The sequence below is a fragment of the Symphalangus syndactylus genome, chromosome 5 (genome assembly GCF_028878055.3).
Source record: "Symphalangus syndactylus isolate Jambi chromosome 5, NHGRI_mSymSyn1-v2.1_pri, whole genome shotgun sequence".
NCBI lineage: Eukaryota > Metazoa > Chordata > Mammalia > Primates > Hylobatidae > Symphalangus > Symphalangus syndactylus.
The window spans coordinates 8,228,408-8,254,558 of NC_072427.2; the positions used below are offsets into that span (position 1 = coordinate 8,228,408).

The 26,151-nt window shown below is 44.2% G+C and overlaps 1 long non-coding RNA gene across 1 annotated transcript in view; it reads left to right on the forward strand.

Annotated features, from left to right (window-relative positions):
- The first annotated feature begins 393 nt into the window (after positions 1 to 393).
- Positions 394 to 26,151, forward strand: part of LOC129482023 (uncharacterized) — a 105,638-nt gene continuing 79,880 nt past the window's right edge. The window contains exon 1 of the long non-coding RNA XR_008657574.2: positions 394 to 481. This is a non-coding gene — a long non-coding RNA (uncharacterized lncRNA). The remainder of the gene's footprint in view (positions 482 to 26,151) is intronic.

Below are 26,151 nucleotides of genomic sequence, written 5' to 3' on the forward strand. Positions count from 1 at the left end.
TCCTGACGTCAGGTGATCCACCCACCTCAGCCTCCCAAAGTGCTGGGTTTACAGGTGTCAGCCACCTGCCTAGCACTTACCTATGGGTAGTTCTAATTTGGAAATTTCCAGTCCTCTGGGAAGACTCTGCAGATTGCCTGGGCTAACAGCAATTCCAAGCCCTCCTCTCTCTTTCCACCTTCTGCTAGAGACTGAAGAAACGAAATCAGTACACGATGTCTTAGTCTCTCTTAATGCAGGGGTGGCCATGTGACACAGTGCTAGTCAATATGATGTAAGTATAAGGAAAAGTCCACTCGGGTGTTTCTGGAAAAGCTTTTTTCATCCTTTATTTTCCTGTTAAAAATAGATGTAGAAGATCACCACCCACTTTTCTCTTCCTCTTGCTTTGGATGTAGATGTGATGCCTGGAACTCATGCAGCTATCTTGCAACGACGAGGATGAGGCTGAGAGAATAGGAGAGATCCTTGCTCAAACAGGGTAAGCCAACCCCAGAAGCAACTTGCCTCCAGACTTTTTATTATGAGGAAAAATAAATCCCTAAACGTTTAAGCCACTGGTAGGTTATATGTTATTTGCAGTCAAATAATTCATAACAAATAAACTTTCAGATGAAACATCATGATGAAATGCTGCCTAGAAGAGAGATCAAAAGAAAAATAAAGCTTTTTGAAGTGCACACAATGGGCCAGGCCCTGGGCTTTCACATGCATTATTTCATGCGTACCAAAGACATTGGTGCCATTATTACTATTTCCATTTGTTGAGAAAACTGAGGTTGAATAATTTTCCTTTTATCAAACAACCTGTTTAGTATGAAGGACCAATTATGAAATGCAAGAGTCAAATTTCCAGAGAGTTTTATCTGTCTCCAGAGCCCATGCCTTTTCTTAGAATTTTTTCCCCCTACTGCCTCTTGCTTTCCAAGAAGAGATGCTGCAGTCAAGCCTTGCTGGGGAGGCTAGGGAGGGCAGCCAGGCTGCCTCAGCTGGAAGCAGGGACACAGGGGTGGCTGCAGTGCCATCAAGCAGAATATGGCATGTCTAACTCTCAGAATCTTGAACTGCCTCCCCATCCCCACAGCACACAGAACAATGATGGTGGCCCTGGGAGGAATTAGCTGACCAGGATCTGGAGCCAGCCTCTTACATCAGGAGAGATGGACAGAGCGGTGCAGCATGGTGGAACCACATGCTGGAGTAGAGAACCTGGGAAGGGAGGGGAACAAAGCTCCTGGCAACTTCTTGAGGTAATGTTTACTTTATTTTGTTTTTTGAGACAGAGTTTCGCTCTTGCTACCAGGACTGGAGTGCAGTGGCACAATCTTGGCTTATTGCAACCTCCACCTCCCAGGTCAATAGATTCTCCTGCCTCAGCCTCCTGAGTAGCTGGGATTACACGTGTCTGCCACCACGCCAGGCTATTTTTTTTGTATTTTTAGAAGAGACAGGGTTTTACTATGTTGGCCAGGCTAGTCTCGAACTCCTGACCTCAGGTGATCCACCTGCCTCGGCTTCCTGAGGTGCTGGGATTGCAGGCGTGAACCACAGCATCTGGCTGGGATTGTTGACTTTGGGTGATATGAAGACTGAAAATCTGGCAACGTGGGCTCAAAATGACAAGTGACGCCCCATCCAGGTCTGCAACAAAGGCAGAGAACTGTGTATTTAATGGAGGGGATGGAGACTTGATACCAGAAACCCACTGGAGATTGCACATTTGAATACCTGTGTTGTGAAAATACATGTGTTATAAAAGGGTCAACGCTCTTCATAGTTTGTGGGGTCAACCATTCTCCATCAGTCTCTTATCTTCACACGGGATTGTGTTAAAGACCCTCCCCCTCCTCCAGCCACTGTTATATATGGCCAGGTGGACATGGGCCCTGGATGACCCTGACATAGAAGATTGAGGTGCCGAGAGAGGGCCCACATTAGACCTCAGCCCCACAGTTAGCCATCCCTCCAACTGTGCCAACAGGTGTGGCAGCATCCCCTCTCTGAGGTAGAGCTGCTGGCTTCTCCTCTAAGCTCCCATATCACTGATTTGCACCTTCCCCAACTGGATAGATCATTAGGAGAATTGGTTTACAAGGCTCTTGCTGAGCTGCTGGCTGTGGGAGAGGAAGTAAACAGACGCAAGATAGAGCTGTAACATATGATGTTATATCCAATGCTTAATGAGGCCCGTAAAAACAGGAATGCAGGAGCAGCCGCAGATAAATGAACGTGCTTCATGCAGAATTGAGAGTTGACTGTATTTTATTTGATTTAGTTCTAGAAATAGCAGCTGTTGTGTCAATTATGGCAAAGTAGTTCTAACTAATCTCTTCATTGAATTCATCTCATTGACCAAAATGGATTAAAAATTATTTTGTTTCCATGATTATAAGTCAATTTTCTATAGAAAATATACAGAAGAATAAACTGGAGAATTGAAATGACCCGTAATCCCACCACTAATAATAACTCATAACAATGGATTACGTTTGCAAGTGCTAACTGCTTCCCAGCCACTATCTAGAACCACTCTTCTGTTAGCACGCTAATTAAACCCTCTAGGAAGTAGGAAGAGCTGGCAGCTGCATGCTTAATATGGGGAAACTGAGGCACTGGGAAGTGGGAAGTTAAATAACTTCTCCAGTGTCAACACACTTGGAGGTGGTGGAGTCAGGGTTCGACCTTGGCAGTTTAGTTCTAAAACCTGCATTTTTTTTTTTTTTTGAGATGGAGTGTTGTTCTGTTGCCCAGGCTGGAATGCAGTGGCATGATCTCTGCTGACTGCAAACTCCACCTCCTGGGCTCAAATGATTCTCATGCCGCAGCCTCCTGAGTAGCTGGGACTACAGTTGCCTGCCACCACGCCCGGCAAATTTTTGTATTTTTGTAGAGCTGGGGTTTTACCATGTTGGCTAAGCTGGTCTGAAACTCCTGACCTCGGTTGATCCTCCTGCCTTGGCCTCCCACACTGCTAGGATTACAGGCGTGAGCCACTGTGCCTAGCCTAAAACCTGTATATTTATCCAGGAAACTCTATTTCCTTTGGGGGAAACCACTATTAATGTGTTTTATTTCTCTGAAAATGCATGCAAATATCACATATTTTTATATGTATTTACACAAATTGGAGATCATATTCTATATGCTGATTTGCAATCTGCTTTGTCATGTAACTTTATATAATGTTATTACAAATAAGTGTTTGATGACTGCATGGTGTTCTTTCATACAGAGGTACACTGGGATATTTTTAAAATCCATCTCCTAACCTCAGGCATCTATGCTGTTTCCATGTGTTGCTGGTTCATTTTATAAATAATGCTGAGATGAAGGCCAGTTTTATGTACCTACCTCTCAGTGAATCCCTGATTATTTTGTCTAAGTAAATTCCCATAAGTAACATTACTGGGCAAAAAATATGGTCAGTTTTAATGACCTCAATACTTATATAGATTCTTACACAGATTTAGTTTGGCAAGGAGCTTTGACCAAGATGATGAAATGAGTGGACTGGTTTCAAATTTGTAGTTGTGATTACAGCTCTACCCTGAGCTGTATGACAGAGATGCATTTACTGGGCTGGAAAACAAGTCACTTGGTGGCTCTAAGGAACCCCAGGAAGCACCGGGGTGGCTTGTCCTCCTTCACTCCCTCATGGCGTCCTGTTAGATACCCTCACTTGTCTGTCTTCCCTGCTGGACTGTGAGCGGGAGGAGGATCACGCAATGACCACGTGTCTACCAAGTGTCTTCCCTGAGCCAGGTCCCTGGAGGGAGGGCCCCTCTGCTCACCTGCATCCCAGAACTGGTGTGGAACCGGCTGCTCTGGAAGCCTTGGCAGGGCTGCTGAAGCAAATCTCTCCCTTTGGTCTGCCTTCCTCATACTCAACCTTTAAAATTCGCCCCAGCTACCTTCTCCAGGGATGGAAGTGGACATTATGCCAGGCAATAGTGACAGTATATTCAATCCTTGGGAACATCTTAAAAGGTAGGCCCTGTATTATTACCCCATTCTACAGATGAGGAAGCTGAGGCACCAAGAAGTTAGTAACTCGTCCGGGACCACACTTCCAGTAAGTGGTTGACTTAGAATTTGAACCTGCATCTGCTTCACTCCCAAGATCTTATTTTTTCCACTGAACCTTGAGGCTTTTAGGAGACAGGTTTAGCAGTTCAGGCTAGGGTTAGGTGTAGGTTTTGGTACTTGGGTCCTGATTCCTACTGAGTCTGTGTGGCCCAACATTTAGACAGCAGGAACTGGAGCTTCCGCTTGTGCCTTTGCATTCAGGTGATGGACTCAGAGGGCCCCCTGGAAAGGAGGAAACCCTCTGGTTGCAGCAACTTCCAGGTTGAAACAAGTGTTTAGAATTATTCCCACTGGGCAGCCCCTCACCCTATTGCATCTGGTGGCAAGAATCTCACTTTGCTTCTTTTAATTAAGGAAGAGACTTTTGTTGATATTGCTATTTTTAGCAAAATGTCTTCCACTGCATTGTCAATTATTTGAAATAAGAAATTCAAGGGCTCCCTTGTTTGATCATGTATTAGTCGGTTTTCATGCTGCTGATAAAGACCTACTCAAGACTGGATAATTTACAAAGAAAAAGAGGTTTAATGGACTCACAGTTCCATGTGGCTGGGGAGGCCTCACAATCATGGTGGAAGGTAAAAGCACGTCTTACATGGCAGCAGGCAAGAGAGAATGAGAGCCAAGCAAAAGGGGAAGCCCCTTAAAGAATCATCAGATCTGGCGAGACTTATTCACTACCATGAGACCAATATGGGAGAAACCACCACATGATTCAATCGTCTCCCACCTGTTCCCTCCCACAATTCGTGGAACTTATGGGAGCTACAATTCAAGATGAGATTTGGGTGGGGACACAGCCAAACCATATCAGATCAGTTGTTCGTTTGGCTGCTTTTGAGCCCTTTCTGCATATCAGGCCTTGCCCTGTGCACTGAGAATCCAGAGGGAACTGGGAGACCCTCAAAGGTCTCCCAGTTTGGTGGGGAGACAGACCGGGACATGACTCGCTGGTATGTGAGGCAGAACAGCCTGTGGCTCCAGGAGGGAAATGCTTTGGGCAGGACTCAGAGGGACAGTTGATCTCTGCCAGATGCAGATGACTGAGAAAGCTCCTGGGCGAATCTTCTTTGAAAAACAAAAAGTAAGCTAGAAGTCGTAAGCAGAAATGTATTACTATAGATCAAGCTAAAGGAATGACCAAATCAGGCAAAAAAATTTTTAAAAAGCAACGAATGGCGAGAAATTTTCATCACAACTGAGCAACCTTAAAAAGTGGGCTCATTTTAGTTTCTTTTTGGCCACAAGTTAAAAACAGGGTGGGAAAAGGGTAAATGGGAAGCAATAACAAAAAGAATTGAGCTTTCTTTCTCTCTGCCAGCAACATTTGCAAAGCTTGACATAATTTGTACCGATATTTTCCTGTGAAGTACATCGGGATAACATTTCTTAAAATAATTGTGCTCTTAACAGTCCCACGCAGACTAGAAGCTGGGAAGCTGTACAGGCATCAGAGAATGAGATTCTGAGCCTCTGAATTCCGATGGCCCCAAAGGACCCATAGGTTCCCACTCAGGTCCAGAGGAGCAGTGGCTTTGGCAGAGGCTGGGGGTGGAGGAGAAGAGTTGGGAGGTTGCCGACACGTGGCTCTGTGAGCTTAACAGTGTTCTTGGAGGCTGTGTTTGGTGTGGGGAGGAGTAGAAAGCCCCTGACCACCACCAGCCTAGATGTCCCTGGACCTGCCACCACTTACGTTTGATATCAGGAGCCCCACAGTCCCAGGGCATAGCCACAATGCCTTGGTCTTGCACAGAAAAGCAGGAGAAGTTAAATGTTGCAGATGTTTCAGATGTTTTGTTCTCCTTCTTCTGCCTTCTTCTTTTTTTTTTTTTTTTTTGGAGCTGGAGTCTCGCTCTGTCGCCCAGGCTGGAGTGCAGTGGCACGATCTCCACTCACTGCAAGCTCCACCTCCTGGGTTCACGCCATTCTCCTGTCTCAGCCTCCCGAGTAGCTGGGACTACAGTCTCCCGCCACCACGCCCGGCTAATTTTTTTGTATTTTTTAGTAGAGACGGGGTTTCACCGTGTTAGCCAGGATGCTCTCGATCTCCTGACCTCGTGATCCACCTGCCTCAGCCTCCCAAAATGCTGGGATTACAGGCGTGAGCCACTGCCCCCGACCTCTTCTGCCTTCTGTATTGCAGAGTGCATTTTTGGCCATTAGACTCTGTTGTGAAAGAGGATGCTACCCTGCAGTTGAGTGGAAGGACATTAAGTGACAATTGTTCTGAGTGCAATGGCTACTGTTCGCATGGAGCCACACTATTTCATAAGAAAAACAATAAGATTGCTCTCAGTTTAGAGATGTTAAGGTAGGCCTTTTCCCTGTTGGGATCCTGGACCAAGGAGAGCTGATATGTGGGCCTGTCTCCTTTGGAAGGTCCTGCAGCCGTGTACCTGCACAATGGACTGTCTGTGAGAGCCGTTTGGCTCTAGGGTCATTCATTTTCAAATTAAGCATTTACACCATAAGTTGTAATTGTATTTGTTTCAAAAGGAGAAGGTAGAGTCTTTCAGATAAAAAAAGATTTTTTAAAGTGCCAGCCATTTCACACTACCTGCTCCATGGGATTGGACGCAATAACTCAGGCTTTAAAAATTCCATGCCTATGTTGTATGCTTGAATATTACAGATCTCTGTCTGAAGTCACCTCCCTCCTGGGACAACCTTCTCCATCAGTGAGAAACCCTGATTATTAAATCAAGATCAAACTGGGCATGGTGGTACCCCTACTTCAAGGAAAGTTTATGAGACTTTTTGATTATAAGAAATAATGCTCCTTGTAGACATTTTAGTAATAAAGTTATAGTACATTTGTTCTATAGCTCAAAAGCAGCCCAACCGTTAATTCCCCTTCTTTAAAACAAAACTGGCTGGGCGAGGTGGCTCACGCCTGTAATCCCAGCACTTGGGAGGCCACGGTGGGCAGATCACAATGTCAGGAGATCGAGACTATCCTGGCTAACCCGGTGAAACCCCATCTTTACTAAAAATACAAAAAATTAGCCGGGCATGGTGGTGGGCACCTGTAGTCCCAGCTACTCGGGAGGCTGAGGCAGGAGAATGGTGTGAACCCAGGAGGCGGAGCTTGCAGTGAGCTGAGATCACGCCACTGCACTCCAGCCTGGGCAACAGAGCAAGACTCTGTCTCAAACAAACAAACCAAAAAAAAAAAAAACCACAAAACAGCAAAAGAAAACAAAACAAAACAGCATTGCTATGACTAATGACGTTCTTTATAGTAAATGAACTAGGACAGGTCAATGTTCATGGACTCTAGTGTTTTTTAAGTTATTTTTTCTAAGACATTTGACATCTTGGTGCCACTAACATGTTTCAGGGTGGGGACGGGAGCAATGAAGACTTTTATTGCTATGCAGGGCCTTCCTGGCTGTGTCTCAGATGACATTACTGGTTGTGAGTAGGGGGGTCTTCTGTCATTAGCAAAATGCATCCATCTCTAGGGGTGCACATCTCTGCCACTGTCCTGACTTACAGCAGGGAGAAGTCAGGTGTGGTCCTATAGAAATGACCATCTCTCACCATCTAAAGTCTCCCTACCCCTTCTTTAGTGGTCTTCATATCACTTCCCTCTTCTTGAAATTTTCTATCCATTGGGTATTGTTTGTGGCCTCCACTAGAGAATACGCTCTATGTAGGCAGGTATTTACTCACTGTTGTGCCCCCCAGCGCCTAGCACAGAGGCCTGGTACTTAGTAGATGCTCAGTTAAAAGTTGACCAAATGGTCATGTGCTGGGAATGTTGATTGCTATAAGATGCAGTGATCCGGTCTTCAACGTGAAAGAACCAGGCTGCCATTGACAGCTGTGGCTAAGAATGCATCCTCTCTTTTCCTGAAGGTCAGCCTCCTGATGGGCCTGGACTCTGTCACATGGGGCTTCAGCACCATTCAGAACATGTCCTTCAGGAAAAGCAAGCAACTTTCCTTACTAGGTGACATTCCAGTTATAGAACCCTAGGCCACTGATTCTCTACTGGGTGCAATTTTATCTCCAAGGGCAATTGACAATGTCTGGTGACATTTTTGGGATTGTCGTCACTGGGGGCGGGGGTGCTGGTGACTTCTTGTGCGTAGAGGCCAGGGATGCTGCTAAACATCCTAAAATCTGCAGAACAGCCCCCCACAACAAGGAATGATCAGGCTCAAAATGTCAACAGTGCTGGGGCTGGAAAACCCTGCTCTAGGCATTCTCTCTTTTCAGGAAGAAAAACAAGGACAACATAGGAAGGGAAGCGAAAAGAATTGACTTTTGCTGATCACTCAGGCTTCTGACTCTGTGTTGGATACTTCATAGATTAGAGCATGTAGTATTCAGTCTTCACAATGAAACTTTGATGTGGGTATTATCATTCCCATTGTACAGGTGACAAACTGAGGCTCAGAGAGGTTAAGCGACTTGCCCGAAGTCATCTGGGTAGGACCTTTAAACACAAATCTGCCTTGTTTCAAATCCCACACTCTTTCTACTAGACTTCTTGAGTCCTGCAAGTAATGAGATGTTGGTAACTTCCTCAGGAAGTATATTGGATGAGAAAGAGTGTCTTCAGGAAGGACGTAATGGATCTTTTGCATTTTAACACTTTCTTAATTTGGAATCTAAAAATTCCACCAGGCTGAGGTTGAAGTGTTCCTTTGTATCACCCACAAAGAAAAGATCTGCAGTATGTAAAGGAAACCATAGGTCGGGCACAGAGAACCCTTTAAGAGGAGTGAGGTTTCTAAGGCAATGATTGTTTGTTTAAACATTGCAGGATTCCAGATGGTAACCACATCACCACGTCACCGTTCCTTATTCATGAGATGTGGAAAATAATAATGTCCCTAGCACTCTGCATTCAGGAAGAGATAACTTCCTAGTCTTTGTCATCCATTAACACCTTCCACAAACATTTACAGAGCACTTGCATTGTGGCTGCTGCTGTCTCGGGGGACACCAGATAAGACACACTGGCCTGACAAAAGGTTTATCGTCTATTTAAGGATAGACCTAAAATGGAAAGTTTCCATACCCTGTTTGAAGGGTTACAAGTCAGATGTAGATAAAGCGATAGGAGACTGTGGAGGGGACAGTAAGATTCCTGCTTGAACGGAGTGTCCCTGGGGAGTAAAGCTTGATCTGGGTTTTGAAGGATGAATAGAAGTCTCTTGAGTGGGCATGGGAAACAACAGCAGGCCAGACAGAGAAAGCCACAGGGGCAGAGGCCTTATGGCTAGAGACCATGTAATTTTCAGAAGACAGTGATAGATAAACATGTGAGCCCCTACTGTGTGCTAAGCATTGGAAATAGTGAGGAATAACAGAGACAAATAACTAAGATAATATCAGAGCAAAATCAGTGCCATACAGAACAGGACAGGGTCATGTGACAGGAAAGTGAGGATTGGAAGAGGGTGACATTTGAATGAAGACCTAAGTGGCTAGGATGAGCCAGTTCTATGACCTGAGCATTCCAGGCCTGGGTGATTCTCCTCTCCCACCCCAGACTGCAGTCCCAGCACTGCAGGCAGTGAAGCCCACCTTCATGGCTGAGGCACCCGGGCCAAGGTACCCAGGGCACAGGGAGGGTTATAGAGGAGGGCTATGCCTCCTGCTTCTTCATTTTCTGTGCTGGTCATCTGGGGGAATGGGGGGTCTCCCCTGGCATTGAGCAGCCCCTTGGTAACTCCTTGGAGTGCCTCCCTGAAGGTGGGACCTGCTGAGCACTCCCGGACTCAGGCTGCCTTTCTCACTAAGCCAACTGTAGGAGTCCATTTTTTTTTGGCTGCTGTTAAAGACATACCCGAGACTGAGTAATTTATAAAGAAAAAGAGGTTTAGTGGATGCACAGTTCCATGTGGCTGGGGAGGCCTCACAATCATGGTGGAAGGTGAAAGGCACGTCTTACATGGTGGCAGACGAGAGAGAGAGCTTGTTCAGGGGAACTCCCCTTTATAAACCCATCATATCTTATGAGACTTACTCACTATCCCAAGAGCAGCATGGGAAAGACTTGCCTTTGTGATTCAGTTACCTCCCACTGGGTCCTTCCCACAAAATGTGAGAATTGTGGGAGCTACAATTCAATATGAGATTTGGGTGGAGACACAGACAAACTATACCAGCAACAGTCAGAAGGTTCCACTAGTGGGGAATGTGATGCATCTCCAGGGTCACAGAAATTGCATCATCATTGAGAAAACACAGATCCACTCTGCACTGAACCTCTGCTTCCTGGGTTCTAGTGATTCTCCTGCCTCAGCCTCCCAAGTAGCTGGGATTACCAGGCATGTGCCACCACGCTTGGATAATTTTTTTTGTATTTTTAGTAGAGACGGGGTTTCACCATATTGGTCAGTCTGGTCTCGAACTCCTGACTCAACAGTTGAATTCTAATGGAGCTCTCCTGTCCTCTGCCCAGTGGCATGGGGAGAGTGGGAACTGGCTAGCCATATCCCTGGCTCCCATGCTTGTGTCTGGGATAGAAGGGACACATACTTATTGCCGGCCAGCGTGGGGTTAAAGGCCACTTCCCTGTGTGCACGTTCTTAGTTATTTGGCCCCCAAAAGGTCCTTAGAAAGATACTAGTCAAATAAGAGAGTTAAGGTGATGGGAAGGAAGTGTGGGCTGATTTGCATTAGACAGGATGTGATAGATCTGAAGACTGAAGGGCCAAGGAGAAAAGGGGAAGGTGATTTTCCTGGTCCTTATACCTTCCTTGATAGACCAAAGCTGATGTTGGTGGTTGGAAAGTGCTTTTTAAAGTCCGACTTGCCTTCTGTGTGTTTCTAAATTCTGAGAGTTTCAGGTAAGGACTCTGGATTCCCAGGGGAGCAAAGGAATAAACACCACACAATTGCAGCTTTCCAGAGAAGCCTTAAGACAACAAAGCACTCATTAATGAAAAAATATTCGGTGGCAGACACCTTTATTTTTGTTTAGTCTTTTGACAGGGGTGGAATGAAAAGAGTTATGTGATAGGGAGAAAAAGCCCTACCTTCATTTGACTTGCTGTAGTCTATGGGTATAATTACCTATAAGTGTAATTATAGAGAAGACAAATGGCATTTTTAGCTGTGGTCTTAAAGAGGCGAGTTAATTTCCGACTTTGACCAGAACTATGTTAATTAGCCGTGTTGCAGTCTCTCTCTGTCTCTCTCTCTCTCTCTCTCTCTCTGAATGGAAGTTCCTCACCCAGAACTGAACGTGGCCTGCTTCCTCTGTACCTTTGAGTAATGAAAGGACGCAGCATGCCAACTACATCAGGGCTGCTGTATTCATAAGGCTACTTTCCTGTCCATTTATCATCAATTAAAGGTGCGCTAGTTTGTAAAGTAACCCCACCTTCGGCCCGGCTGCCCAGAACGGCTCCTCATTTATTTTCTGCGTGGTTTCAGTTGGAGTTAGACCCACCTTGCAGCTCAGAGGTGACAGGCGGCATGAAAAAGTACACTAATTGAGACATCTCGAGGGAGAAATATAAGAAAACTGGAACGGTAATTAGAATGAGAGGATTTCAAGCTGGGTAAGGAAAATCGAATGGAGGTGCATATTAGGGGCTATTACAAATGGGGAGGAAAGTACTTGGTGGGGGGAGAGAGAAATGGATCTTAGAGTAGAGTGTACCCTTTTAACACTTCAGCGAGAGAGGAGACAGCAAGAAAATATCCAGGGTCAGGTGTGTGGACTTTTAGGAAGGGTGGCCTCGCATGCAGGCTTTAAGGCAAAGCTAATAGGGAGTCTGGCCAGCAAATTGCCAGGCTTTCAATGCAGGCTGATGTTTCAGGGAGAGAAATAGCCTGGATTTCTGGTAGGGAACGCGATTCTAAAATTCAAATGTGATTTTTAGCACTCCCAACCTTTTATGCAAAAGTGGCGAGAGAAGCCGCAGAGAGATTTCAGGGGATTTGAAAACGGGAGTGTTCTTTAGCTTCTGCCTTCAGTCCTCTGACTTCTAAGCCCTGGAAGCTGTGCCTGAACAGGGTCCTGAGGATAATGCCATGAGTCCAAACCCTCATAGGCCGAAAGGTAACAGAGACAGGGCCATTTTCCTGCAACACAATGCCATATACATGGATGCATTTTTTCATTAGTAATTTGAATTTCAATTGTTCATTTTCTCTCAAAGGTATCAGTTCCCAGAAACCAGATACAAATGGGCCATTTTAAGAAATGTTCCTTTAAGTGTGAGAATGATTTTGAGTGGCCAGTTGCTTTTTTAGCTTAGTAGATTATAAGCGCCCACTCATTGCCTACCAGGTGCATAAGCTCAGAGAATGTTGCAGAGAAACTGGGTCCCATATTCTCCTCCAGCCAAGGAGGCCGAGAGCAAGTGTGGAGATGCGTAGGCCCTCCTAGAGGGAAGAGAAAGAAAAGGTCTTACAGTCCAGCCAGCACTGGGACCCTTGTCAAATGGCTGGAAAAAGTCAGGTTGAACATTTTCAGTGACAGGGGACCTGAGCAGGTGTCATGCTACCACCTTCTCTCTGCAGATCAGACATGTCCCTTGTCACAGAAGAGCTCTGCAGATACTTGCATCCACAGTCATACTTTCCCTGTCTTGTTTCCAGCCTAAATGTGCTCAGTTCCATTAACTGGGTTCCTGGGAATTGGGGGCATGGTTTTAGTTCTTTCCTACCTTAGCCATCATCTTGACGTAGCACTCAACATGAGCCCTGCTATGTGATCTGACTGGCACACAAAGGAAATGTCTGTCACTTCTTTTGTCATAGAATATATGCCTCTATATTTTTTTTCTTCTTTTTTTATTATACTTTGTTTTAGGGTACATGTGCACAATGTGCAGGTTAGTTACATATGTTTACATGTACCATGTTGGTGTGCTGCACCCATTAACTCGTCATTTAACATAGGTATATCTCCTAATGCTCTCCCTCCCCCCTCCTCCCTCCCCCCCCACCCCAAAACAGGCCTTGGTGTGTGATGTTCTCCTTCCTGTGTCCAGGTGTTCTCATTGTTCAATTCTCACCTACGAATTAGAACATGCGGTGTTTGGTTTTTTGTCTTTGCGATAGTTTGCTGAGGATGATGGTTTCCAGTTTCATCCATGTCCCTACAAAGGACATGAACTCATCCTTTTTTATGGCTGCATAGTATTCCATGGTGTATATGTGCCACATTTTCTTAATCCAGTCTGTCATTGTTGAACATTTGGCTTGGTTCCAAGTCTTTGCTATTGTGAATAGTGCTGCAATAAACATACGTGTGCATGTGTCTTTATAGCAGCATGATTTATAATCCTTTGGGTATATACCCAGTGATGGGATGGCTGGGTCAAATGGTATTTCTAGTTCTAGATCCCTGAGGAATCGCCACACTGACTTCCACAATGGTTGAACTAGTTTACAGTCCCACCGACAGTTTAAAAGTGTTCTTATTTCTCCATATCCTCTCCAGCAGCTGTTGTTTCCTGACTTTTTAATGATCGCCATTCTAACTGGTGTGAGATGGTATCTCATTGTGGTTTTGATTTGTATTTCTCTGATGGCCAGTGATGATGAGTGTTTTTTCATGTGTCTTTTGGCTGCATAAATGTCTTCTTTTGAGAAGTGTCTGTTCATATCCTTTGCCCACTTTTTGATGGGGTTGTTTGTTTTTTTTCCTGTAAATTTGTTTGAGTTCATTGTAGATTCTGGATATTAGCCCTTTGTCAGATGAGTGGATTGCAAAAATTTTCTCCCATTCTGTAGGTTGCCTATTCACTCTGATGGTAGTTTCTTTTGCTGTGCAGAAGCTCTTTAGTTTAATTAGCTCTATTAATGCATCTCAAGACCATTTTGACTTCTTTGGCAGCTACATCACACTAACCATCGGTGTTGATTTCTATTCACTATTAATTGGGTCCTATGATGTACTGGGCACTAGGGATAGCACGGTGGGCAAGATAGATGTGGCCCTTACCTGCACAGAGTTCATGGTGTGACGAGGAAGATCCACTTGGATGGAGGAATCACTGTGTTAGGAAAGGTGAGGCCAGGCAGTGATGGGATTCTATTAATACATAGGCTATGGGCTCATATCTAGTTCTGTTGTGGGGAGAAGCCCCTGAGGAAGAAGCATTGAAGTCGAGCCCTACAGGCTGCACAGGTGCTCACCAGGTAGAGCAGGAGTGGGAAGGGGGTGTGGCAATTGCACCTAGAGAGGAACAGCACATCCAAAACCCGAGGGTGAGGAAGGGTGTGGTGTGCCAGTGAATGACTGAATGTCCTGGATAGGAGGGACTGGATGAGAGAGCAAGGGCAGAGGAGGTTAGGAGGAGGCCACATGCTGCAGCCGGCCTGGTCTTGAGAGGGCCTGTGAGTTGAGGCCAGGGTTCTGCCTTTCACTGTTGCCAAGCCCTTTTAAGTAGGAAATGGCATGATGAAGTTTTCAGTTCACTTCAGAACCCGAGTCTTTTGCATGCATCCTCTTTGTAAGAAATCACATTCCTCCTCCAATTCCCTTCCTGGGATTGAGCCCTGACTTTTACATGCAAGTGAGGAGCTGTATGTTCATCCACATTTTAGACTTCATTGTGTGCGATTATGACAATCTGTATGGACACTCACATTTGGATTCTGATTCTATCCCCTGATATATTTATCTCTCTCCCAGCTCCGCTCGGTTTTGCTAAGTCTCTTCAGGCTCATTCCAGGTTGATGGGGATTTACAGCTGGATAGAACCCGATGGCTCTTCCCTACAAACTGTCCTCCTGGCTGCCGTAGAGCCATTCATGGGCTCACATGGTTCCTGTTTCCACCTCTCTTGCCTCCACCTAATCATAGCGACCTCAGCCTGCCTATCTTCTTCTTGCCACCATCTGGGAGGCTGCAGAGGCAGCCATATCAATTGGCCGTGGGGCCATTCCAGAGCTTGGCTCGGCAGTGTGCTGTGCTGCTCCTGGAGGTGGTGCCTTGTCTCCACTCTAGAACTGCCTACGTCTCATCTGAGTCAGGCTGACAAAAACAGAGTGCCATAGACTGGGTGGCTTACAAACAACAAACATTTATTTCTCCCAGTTCTGGAGGCTGGAAGTCTGAGATCAGGGTGCTACGGGCATGGTCAGGTTCTGGGGAGGGCTCCCTGTCTTCCAGGATGCAGATTGCTGTCTTCTTATTGTATTCTCACACGATGGCAAAATGAGAGAGCTCTCTGGTGTCCCATTTGTAAGGGCACTAACCCATCATGATGGCTCTACTGTTGTGATCTAATCCCCACTCAATGGCCCCACCTTCTAGTACCATCGCCTTGGGAGTTAGGATTTCAGCATATGAATTTGGGGGTGGGCGCAAACATTCAGCCCATTGCAGGTCCCCTGCACAGTCGTTTTTTGAGGCACTTAAGAGAAAGATGATTTCCCATGATTTCCTATCTGACTCTTGGCTGAGGGTGAAATAGGCCCAGATGATGCCACGGTTGCTACCGTCAGGAACGTGGAGGAAACTTTTAGTGTGGATGCCTGGGAAACTTACGAAACCTACCAAGAGGACCCGGCCTGAGTTTGGAAACCCTTCTAAAGGGCGTTTTGCTTTGTAAAACGCTGACTCAGTTGACAGATGGCCCAAATGCTTATTTTGGTCAACACCTGAAAGCAATTTGGGGCTTTCTAATTATTACTCCAGAAAATAGACTAAATCCCACTCAACAAATGTGGAGCTGGCCAGTGTGGGGCCCCCACGTGCTAATGCACTGGAGGCTGCTTCTGTTATCAACCGTGAGGCCCTCTTGAGCTCCAGTACCCGCTGGGGCTCCAGGTCTGTCCTGGTTCCATTCAGAACTCCAGCTTTCATCAGCCTATCTGATGTGTCCACTGAACCTCTTTCAGTCTCCTGTGTTGTCACCTCTAGTGCAAGTCTGGGCTTGCTTCTGGGGCTCCACCATGGCGGTAGGAGGGCTTTTGGACAGATTGAACCTGGCTCCCTCCCAGGCAGGACACAGCTCCCTTGGTAAGTACAGCAGAAGTATCTGTTCCTGTTAAGACAAAAGCTCCACTCACCTCCCTTTACTGCCTCATCACACTTTGTCCTGGTTGCATCAGGACTGTGGCTCTTCCATCCTTTCGTGCCTGGTTTAAGCCAGCTACGAATTTCTGGATTGCAACCGCCAATTAGCATGCTTTATTGTTAACAACCATAGTAATGGCACAACTAATTTCATGGATTACACAGAAATAATTATCAAGGCAGCCTATTTGAGTGAAAATGGGTAATTGTATAAAGCCATGAAGACATGGCCTTATGAAGGTTGAAAATTCAAAGCAAGCACCACTTGGATGGTGTGGTGTTGAATCAGCTAATTATAGTGGTTTTATATCCGTGTTTGATCGTTTAAAAAAAGTTTCTCTCTCCACGCACACATACACACACACGCGCACGTGCGTATGCGCGAGCGCACACAAAACCCTATCAAACAAGTTTCTCTTTGAATTTACAATTACTCTTGGGGGCAGGGAGGTTTCTGAATCACAAATGAAAATTTGAACATCAAAGAGATTTTCTCCCCTTCTTCTAAGAGAAGAAGAGCTTTTTCTTTCCAACTATATAAGAAGGGAAAAAATACATAGATTGGAAATTAAAATTTCACCAGGGCAGTAAGAGAGTAGAAAACACCAAATTCCCATGTGTGGGAAAGTTTGAATGTTGCTCTGATGAGATAAAATGCAACCTTAAGAAAGAGACACAGAGAGAGAGAGAGAGAGAGAGAGAGAGCACTCCTGGTTTTAAAGTCCAAGTCCAGAACTACGGCACCATTTCTTTCTGAGCAGACCACACTCAGGGGCTAATGTATCATCAACTGTCTGATAAAGAGAAAGGGTAATGGATGTCCCAAAACTAATGAACTCTGAGCTTGCCTGAAAGTTTATCCTGTAGAGAAGGATTGATAAACAGTGACTTTTAAGAATGACAACAGTCTTTGATAAACAAAAATATATTTAGTTTATGTAAAAGCATTTGGCTTTGAATGGATCATCAATTTTGAAAAGGACAGTATCACAAATGGGGGAAATGTGTCCACTTTATTAATCAGTGAAAATAATAATTGTGTTCTCAATGTGTATCTTTGAAATGTGTCATTTTGGCAATCCTTTTTCACAGACTGTGCTGTGCTTTTTTGTTTTGTTTCTTAGTTTTTTTGTGATTCAATGAATGCCAATAGCTGACATAGAATAATCTGTAGCTTATAAAGTTCTCTCACACATTGTTTTGTTTGGATCTTACAACAATTTTATAAGATAGTGAGATGTTAGCTCCCACGTTGTTAAAGAAGAATCTAGCTAACTAAGAAAACTCTGCAACTGACATCATGGTTAAGACTGGGGCAAAGCAAGGTGTTCGTTCTCATCCCTCCTATTTAAGACAAGGAGGAGTCATTAATAACTATGTATGGAGTTTCTGCAGAATGCCAGGAACTGTGCTGCCTGCTTTCTATTGTGGTGTTTTGTTTAATCCTCCCTGTAATGCCCCGTGTAGAGACTCTTTCCCCTGTTTTACAGTTTAGGAAACAACAGCTCAGAGATGTTGTGACTTTGTCCAGAGTTGCACTGTGACTTTGGATGATGGCTGGAGCATCCAAAAGAGAAATGCTGTTCACTGACTTGCACAAAGTGATCTGTGCTTATGTTAGAAATTCAGATACCAACACAACACTAATCACAATAGCAAATACATGGAACCAACCTGGGTGTCCATCAGTGGTGGATTGGATAAAGAAAAGATGGTACATATACACGATGGAATACTCTGCAGCCATAAAAAAGAATGGTATCATGTCCTTTGCAGCAACATGGATGCAACTGGAGGCCATTATCCTAAGTGAATTAACATGGACACAGAGAACGAAACATTGCATGTTCTCACTTGTAAGTGGGGGCTAACCATTGGGTACACAGGGACATAAAGATGGGAACAATAGACACTGGAGTCTTCAAAAGGGGGAAGAAAGGGAGGTAGGGATTGAAAAACCACCTATTGGGGACTATGTTCACAATTTGGGCAATGAGTTTAATAGAAGCCCAAACCTCAGCATCACGCAATATATCCATGTAACAAACCTACCTGTGTATCCCTTGAATCTAAAATAAAACGAATAAATACATTAAAAAAAAGAAAACAAATTCAGATATGGAGAGAACCATAACCGCCTGTATCTGAAGGTGGTGGGCCAGATTGTGACTCCAAGCACGCTGGGTCTCCTTGTTCCTTTCCACTTATCAGCAGTAGACCAGACTGTTGGTTGGTCTTTTAAGTTTTCATAAAGTTTGAGTCCTGCATCCTAAAAAGCTATTCGTTTTATAGAAACAAATAATAAAAATACAAGAAAAATAAAAAAAGAAAGAAAGAAGAAATAAAAGAAAAGAGAATTTCTTCCCTTTCCAGTGAAAAACAAATTCCAATTGGAAAGTTAAAAAAAATCAGATGCAGGCCAGGCGCAGTGGCTCACACCTGTGATCCCAGCACTTTGGGAGGCCGAGGCGGGCAGATCACGATGTCAGGAGATCAAGACCATCCTGGCTAACACGGTGAAACCCTGTCTCAACTAAAAAACAAAAAATTAGCCGGGCATGGTGGCTGTAGTCCCAGATACTCAGGAGGCTGAGGCAGGAGAACGGCGTGAACTCGGGAGGCGGAGCTTGCAGTGAGCCGAGATCACGCCACTGCACTGCAGCCTGGGCGACAGAGCGAGACTCCGTCTCAAAAAAAAAAAAAAAAATCAGATGCAGCATTGCTATTTTAATGCCCTTTAATGCCCTTTAAATCTCCAAGGTCACTTTAATAGATTGTCTGCTCTTTCTCATGAAAATATGTTGCCCATTAAGTTAAATAGACTAGGATAGTTTAGTCAAGTGAGGTTTCACATTTAATGATTGATTTTCATTTTCTGAGGTTGTAAATTAGATTTACAACACTGGCATAAAGTTGAGAGCAGAAGACTCCATCCAAAGTTGGACTAAAACAAAGTTACTGCAATATATTTGCAGGGCTGGGTGCATTCCTGTGTGTGCCACTGTTTTTTCATGAGTCAGGAAATCCCACGGGGATACCCCCCCCCCAGCCAGCCTACCTTCACTCTCCATCCACCTGGGTTGCTCTTTCTCCACCCACCCCAAGATGGCTGGAGTAGCGGGGGAAGAAGAGAGAAGATAGGGTATGTGGGGAAAGTTTTTACCTGCTGCCAGCACCATTTCCATACGTACCTCCCTGCGGCCACAAGGGGCTCAGGTGTGGAGAAAAGAAGAGTATCTTACCCAGAGTGTTCAGGTAGAAATGTCCCTGCATAAATAAGCTCAATGGTTAAAGATTTTCAACTAGGTCAGGCCAAGGGAGCAGAAATGTATTATTCACATATTATATGTGAGTAATATTCACGTATGTAATTCCAGCCGACTGGAAAGGTTTGTACTTGGAGAAAGTGAGTCTGTTTGATGTACATGAAATTTTGCAACTCCCAACACCTTCTAGGAATTAATATTTCTGAGGTTTTTTTTTGGTAAATTAACTGGCTACTTATTCTTTCATTTTATTATCTGCCCTTGTTAGCAAAAAAATGCATTAGCATCTGTCAAATGCTTAACATTTTTAGAGACAAGCATTACGTCTAAAAAATTATTAATGTTTTGGAGACGGCAAAAAGAAGCAACAAAGCTGTTCACAGTCTCATACATGTACGTGTGTATTTCCCTCTTTCCTTTCAATTTCTGGTTATATTATTATTATTATTGTATAATAAACTATAACAGTCTAGCATGATAACAATTATAAAATAGTCATGAAAAATGCAGACATCATTCTATGGGAAAGAGTCTGTCCTTCTACAACGACGAACATCTGGTTATTATTATTATGACAATCCCTAGAGATGATTGAACTGTTCCTTGTCCCTCTGATCCAGCCCATTAGCGATTGCTCACTTCAAAATGAAAGTGTTCAGAAACATTTCAGTCTGTGAAATTAAGTGATCGAAAGGTTTAGGGGATTGCTCTTTTCACTTTTTCTTTGGATGTGTAAGAATATGTTAAGGGGTGTACTTGGATATTTCATCAAACTTCAAAAATGAGTATTTTGATTTTAATAAGAAAACCAAAAGTTGCTATTTATCTATGAAATGTATTCCGTTCACCTTCCCAGACCGGCTCACTTTATCTCATCTAGTCTTGCTCTGATAAACGTCCTGAAGAAAAGGTCTTCTCTTCTCTGGTGGAGGTGCAGTGAGGGTCATCTCACTCACACGTGCTAAGCCAGAGATGAGTCAGGGAACTGTGAGGGAAACAAAGTGTGTCGTTTTACACATGGCGCTGACCACAGAGCAGTATTTTTCAACTGAATATATGATATTAATATTCTTCCTAACAACAGCACTTATTCCATCCAGTCAATGCCAATTCTGCTTTTTTAAATGAATTCACGCTACTATAATTGCTAATGATAACAGCATAACAAATGCCGTTTACTGGGTATTTTCTTCTGAGCATTTAATATGTGCTAAAGACTTTACACACATCATGGCATCTTATCCTCACAAAGATTCTCCAAACTATGTACAGTTCACAAATCAGGAAAAGAGGTAAAAGGTAAAAATAACTTGCTCAATTTAACACAGTTAGTGGCAGACCCAAATTCAAGCCTCTCTGTCCCTAATGCTTTACGCTTAACCGTACTTTAGTACCCATGGCAAAGCGTCTCTCCCTTTTCTATAATGAAAAAGGTTAGTCAATTCATCTTTTTAAAATTTATTTTTATATTTGATTTTTTAAAAATATCAAGGGTTGGGTACTTACTTTCCTAACACAGCTGCTGAAATGGAAGGACGTGGCTGAAGCCCAGGGTCCCTTTACGCTTTTCTTTTTCTTTTTCTTTATTTATTTATTATTTATTTATTTATTTTTTATTATTATACTTTAGGTTTTAGGGTACATGTGCACAATGGGCAGGTTTGTTACATATGTATCCATGTGCCGTGTTGGTGTGCTGCACCCATTAACTCGTCATTTAGCATTAGGTATATCTCCTAATGCTGTCCCTCCCCGCTCCCCCACCCCACAACAGTCCCCGGAGTGTGATGTTCCCCTTCCTGTGTCCATGAGTTCTCATTGTTCAATTCCCACCTATGAGTGAGAACATGTGGTGTTTGGTTTTTTGTCCTTGAGATAGTTTACTGAGAATGATGTTTTCCAGTTTCATCCATGTCCCTACAAAGGACATGAACTCATCATTTTGTATGGCTGCATAGTATTCCATGGTGTATATGTGCCACATTTTCTTAATCCAGTCTATCGTTGTTGGACATTTGGGTTGGTTCCAACTCTTTGCTATTGTGAATAGTGCCGCAGGGATGAGGAGATGTCAACCTTCACTCAGTTTTACGTCTCTAAGGCCCAAGGGCGGGGCCTCCTCGCTCAGAGTCCTGGGTGCTGTCCCAGAGTGCTCCTGCCTCCCTCCTGCTCTTCTGTCTCTCCACAAGAGTTTCTAGTAGACACCATTCCGGAAGGCCTGGCGGGTGTGTGTTGCCTGCACATTCCTCCTGTTTGCTCATCACCCATTGCAGTACCACATGGAATCTCTCCCAGCCAACTGGTATACACCTAATTTCTGTAAACTTTTTATTGAGAAAAACTTCAAACATACAGAACAGTACAATAAATCTCTATGTATCCATCATTCAGCTTTCAACAATGATTACTCATAGTCAATTTTCCTTTGCCTGCACTTGTTAATTCTCTTCACCCCTCCCAGTGATTATTTTGAAGCCAATCTCAGACAGTATATCATTTCAGGTAAATTTTGGCATATATCTCTAAAGTATAAGGACTCTCGGTAAAATATATTTATAATACCATTATCACACTTAACAGCTTAACAAAAGTTCTTTAACGTCATCAAATAGCTAGTGTTCTCATTTCCTTGATTGTCTCATAATTTTATTTTAGTATTTTTGGTTTAAATCAGGTTCCAGATAAGCACCATGTATTTCAATTTGTTATGTTTTAAGTCCTTTTCCATTTGTAGGCTTTCTCTACTAAAACAAAATCTCTTTTTGTTTTTCTTTGCTTTTTTTTTTTTTTGGAGAAACTGAGTTATTTGTTTTATGGAACTACTTCTCATATGTATAGTCAAGGACTAGTTTTATTTTTTTTAATTTAATCAATCACAGACCAATACTGGGGTAATACTTAAGAATTAATCACTTGAAAAATTAAATAAAAAGTTGTAGGCAATACCACTCCTGATTTCTTAATGTTAAATTCAACAGACATAAAATTATATTTCAAATAAATGTAACATAGGCAAAAAAGAAAATAATTACATAAATTGTATGCATCGCTCATTAAAAGTGTGTATATAGATGTTAATATAGAAAATTCAAATTACACTCACAACTTTTGTCCTTACACATTTGTAACCAAACAAAATTAATGAATAAAATAGCAACTTCTTATGTTAAACACATATACATACTTTGGGTATATAGAAACATGATATATATTATTATTAAATGTTTTTATGTAGCAAAGAACTTGCTTCTTGTTTGTAAATGTGGCTAATCTAGGTTGAATTGATGAAAATATTACCAGTATAGAAAAATGTGCATGTGAACTCCTTCCTACTTTGTTTGAATGATGCATAGAGAAAGCAGAAGTATGTTGATGGGAATGGAAGAGGAGATTCTAAAGCAATTTCAGCAAACCTGGGACACTTATTCTGAGCTTTTATCCAAAATGTAACAAGTCAAGCTGTATTTTCAAAATTCATCTTCAATCCATTATCAGTAGCCAGTTCCAACACTTTATCCTTAAAGTTATAGCTTGATTTACATGATCTTTTATCCAATCTGAAAATCTCTGCCTTTTAATTGAGATATTTAAGCATTTACGTTTAATATAGTTATTGATATGGTTGGCTTTAAATCTACTATATCATACCAAATCTATCTTTCCTGCCTTCACTGGGGATAATTGAGCACATTCTATGATTTCTTTTTGTCTACACTATTGGTGGAGACAGTATTATCAAACATCTTTTAAATTCTTGTAAAACTGGTTTTCAATTTTACAAAATTGAAAATTAAAAGCCTAGGTTTTCCTAGACTTTATAATACACACCTTTAAATTATTATAAGCCAGCTCAAATTATATTACACTACTTTTTGTATAACGTAAGAACTTTTCAACAGTATATTTTCAGTTTCTCCCTTCCATACTTTGAGCTATTTTTGCCATGCAATTTCTTTTATGTATAGGCCTCACAATAAATTGTTACTATTTTTGCTTTAGCCAGTTAATTGGCTTTTATAGAAATTAAAAATAGGGAAAAATAGCTTTTTTTTTTTTTTTGAGACAGAGAAGTGGATGGCTTGGCGATGGCTCCAGGATGGTCCTGCTGCTCTGTGGGCCAGGGCCACCAGGAAGAGCTTGAGCTCCTCGTCCTGACACTCGGGGTCCTGAGCAGACCATAGCATGGGGCGGTCCCCCTTCTGATTCCCCTACCCCCATCCCCACCCTCCCTGCCACCCACCTCCAGTCACTGCTCTGCCCGGTCCAGCTTGGGGAGGGACAAGAGCAGAAATATCTTTCTTAAATGTACACAATATAAAGCTGATGATTAATTTACAGGAGATATGCACTGCACAAAATGTTAAAGAAAGTTCTTCAAGCAAAAGAAATATGATATCACATAAAAACTTGTATTTACATACAGAAATAAATAGCACTGGAAATGATAAAACTTAAGTTACTTATAAAAGCTATTTTTCTGACTGAGTGCGGTGGCTCACGCCTGTAATCCCAGCACTTTGGAAGGCCAAGGCGGGTGGATCACCTGAGGTCAGGAGTTCAAGACCAGCCTGGCCAACATGGTGAAACCCCGACTCTACTAAAAATACAAAAAAAATTAGCTGGGTGTGGTGGCACGCACCTGTAATCCCAGCTACTCGGGAGGCTAGGGTAGGAGAATTGCTTGAACCTGGGAGGTGGGGCTTGCAGTGAGCTGAGATCATGTCATTGCACTCCAGCAATGTCGAGGATGACTGCGGCCAGGGTGGACTTGGGGATGTCGTGGAAGAGTGAGGTCAGGCAGTCCAGCGATAGCAGCACCAGCACTCCTTCAGGGACGTGGGCACATGGGGTGACCTCGTGGGTCATAGGGCCCCCCTAGCAAGCAGCGTAGCCTCCTGCTCAGAGGAGCCCCATCTGGGACAGTGGTGGGGTAGGGTAATGAGAGCCAAGGCCCCCAGCACCTGCTCGGTCTCCTGTGGCCATCCCAGCTTCTGTGCAACCCCCCGGGGGACATGGCCTGTGAGCCAAAGCAGACTTGGCGTCCTGCTAAGTAGGAACATCTCTGTGGGCCCCCCCTCCCTTTTTCCCACTCTTGGCAGTGGGCACAAGGGGAAGACCAGGGGGCTTACCCATCACCAGCCCCCCTCCTGGGGTACACACCCCCAACTGAGCATCCACAGCTGTCCTGGAAGGCAACACAGAGACGGTTAGTCACCAGGGATTAGGAAAGGTGAGACATCAGTCCATGCTGCTATGGCTGATCTTCTGAGGGGAGGTCAGCTCCCAGCATGCCTTAGGAAGCAGGGGGAAGGGGACAAGGGGACTGAGGCCTGGGGGTTGAGGCAAAGAGATTTAGGGTGCAGTCAGTGAGCTGCGCTCAGGCCACCCTGATTATAAGAAAAGTCAGGAAGCACAAGTCCTTTCAGATTCTAGCCAGCTTTGTTTCCTTCCCCCATCCAGGTGGGGGCCCCATAACCAGCAGGGTGGTGGTCAGCAGCTGGGGGACCAGGCACTGCCAGGTGACATCCCCTTCTCTCTCTTAAGCCACAGATCACCCCCATCCTGTTGTCCTGACTTAGGAAGGGACACGGGGTAGTGGGATTGGGGGTCTGGGCTAAACCTCATACTGGACTTCTTCAGGGAAGAGCCACAGTCCTTCCTGTCCCCACGTCCTTTTAGGAATTAACTCTGGTACCAAGAGCTAGGAAGGCTTCCATGTGCTGGGAACTTTCTAGCATTTTTTTTTTTTTTTCAGACAGGGTCTTGCTCTGTTGCCCAGGCTGGAGTGCAGTGGTGCAATCACAACTCACTGCAGCCTCAAACTCCTGGGCTCAAGTGATCCTCCTGCCTCTGCCTCCTAGGTAAATGGGATAACAGGTGTATACCACCATGCTCAGTGGAACTTTTTTTTTTTTTAGATGGAGTCTTGCTCTGTCACCCAGATCTCTGTGCAATCTTGGCTCACTGCAACCTCTGCCTCCTGGGTTCAAACAATTCTCCTGCCTCAGCCTCCCGAGTAGCTGGGATTATAGGCTCGTGCCACCATGTCCGGCTGATTTTTGTGTGTGTTTTTAGTAGAGACAGGGTTTCACCATGTTGGTCAGGTTGGTCTTGAACTCCTGACCTCAAGTGATCCTCCTGCCTCGGCCTCCCAAAGTGCTGGGATTACAGGTGTGAGCCACTATGCCCGGTGAACTTTCGAGTATTAAACTGCAGTACTGTCTATGAGTGCAAAGAAACCAGAGGACACCCTGGAGGACAGCAGTGTGACATCAGTCCCTGCTGCTGTGGCTGATCTTCTGAGGGAAGGTCAGCCCTCAGACAATTCACATGGACAGTTCACAGCTGAGGACGGGATGTGGGGTCAGGTCAGGCAGACTTCTAGTCAGGACAAAAACGGAAAGGACACATCTTCCTCACGAATAACAGAGGGGAGCATCTCACTTTCCAGGAGCAGGTGATGGCTGAGAAGGAAGTGCCTGTGAGACAAACCCAGCGTGCTCGGGAGGTCAGTGGCCACTCACGGTTCTCCACCCAGTTCTTTTCAAACCCACCGCTCCCTCTCACAAGATGACAGCCAAGGTGAGGCCAGAGGTCATGACTGGTAAGCTGTCTTCCCAGGTGACGCTGGCTGCCTACACCCATAGCACTGTTGGGGCCCAAGAACTGATATTACTGCTCAAGTTGACCATAAGATCCTGCCAGCATCCATCTCACCCAGCCCGTCACAAAAAGCAGAGTTTCACCTGTTATCTAAGACGGGCAGTGGGGTCTTAAGACCCATGGGTGCAGGGC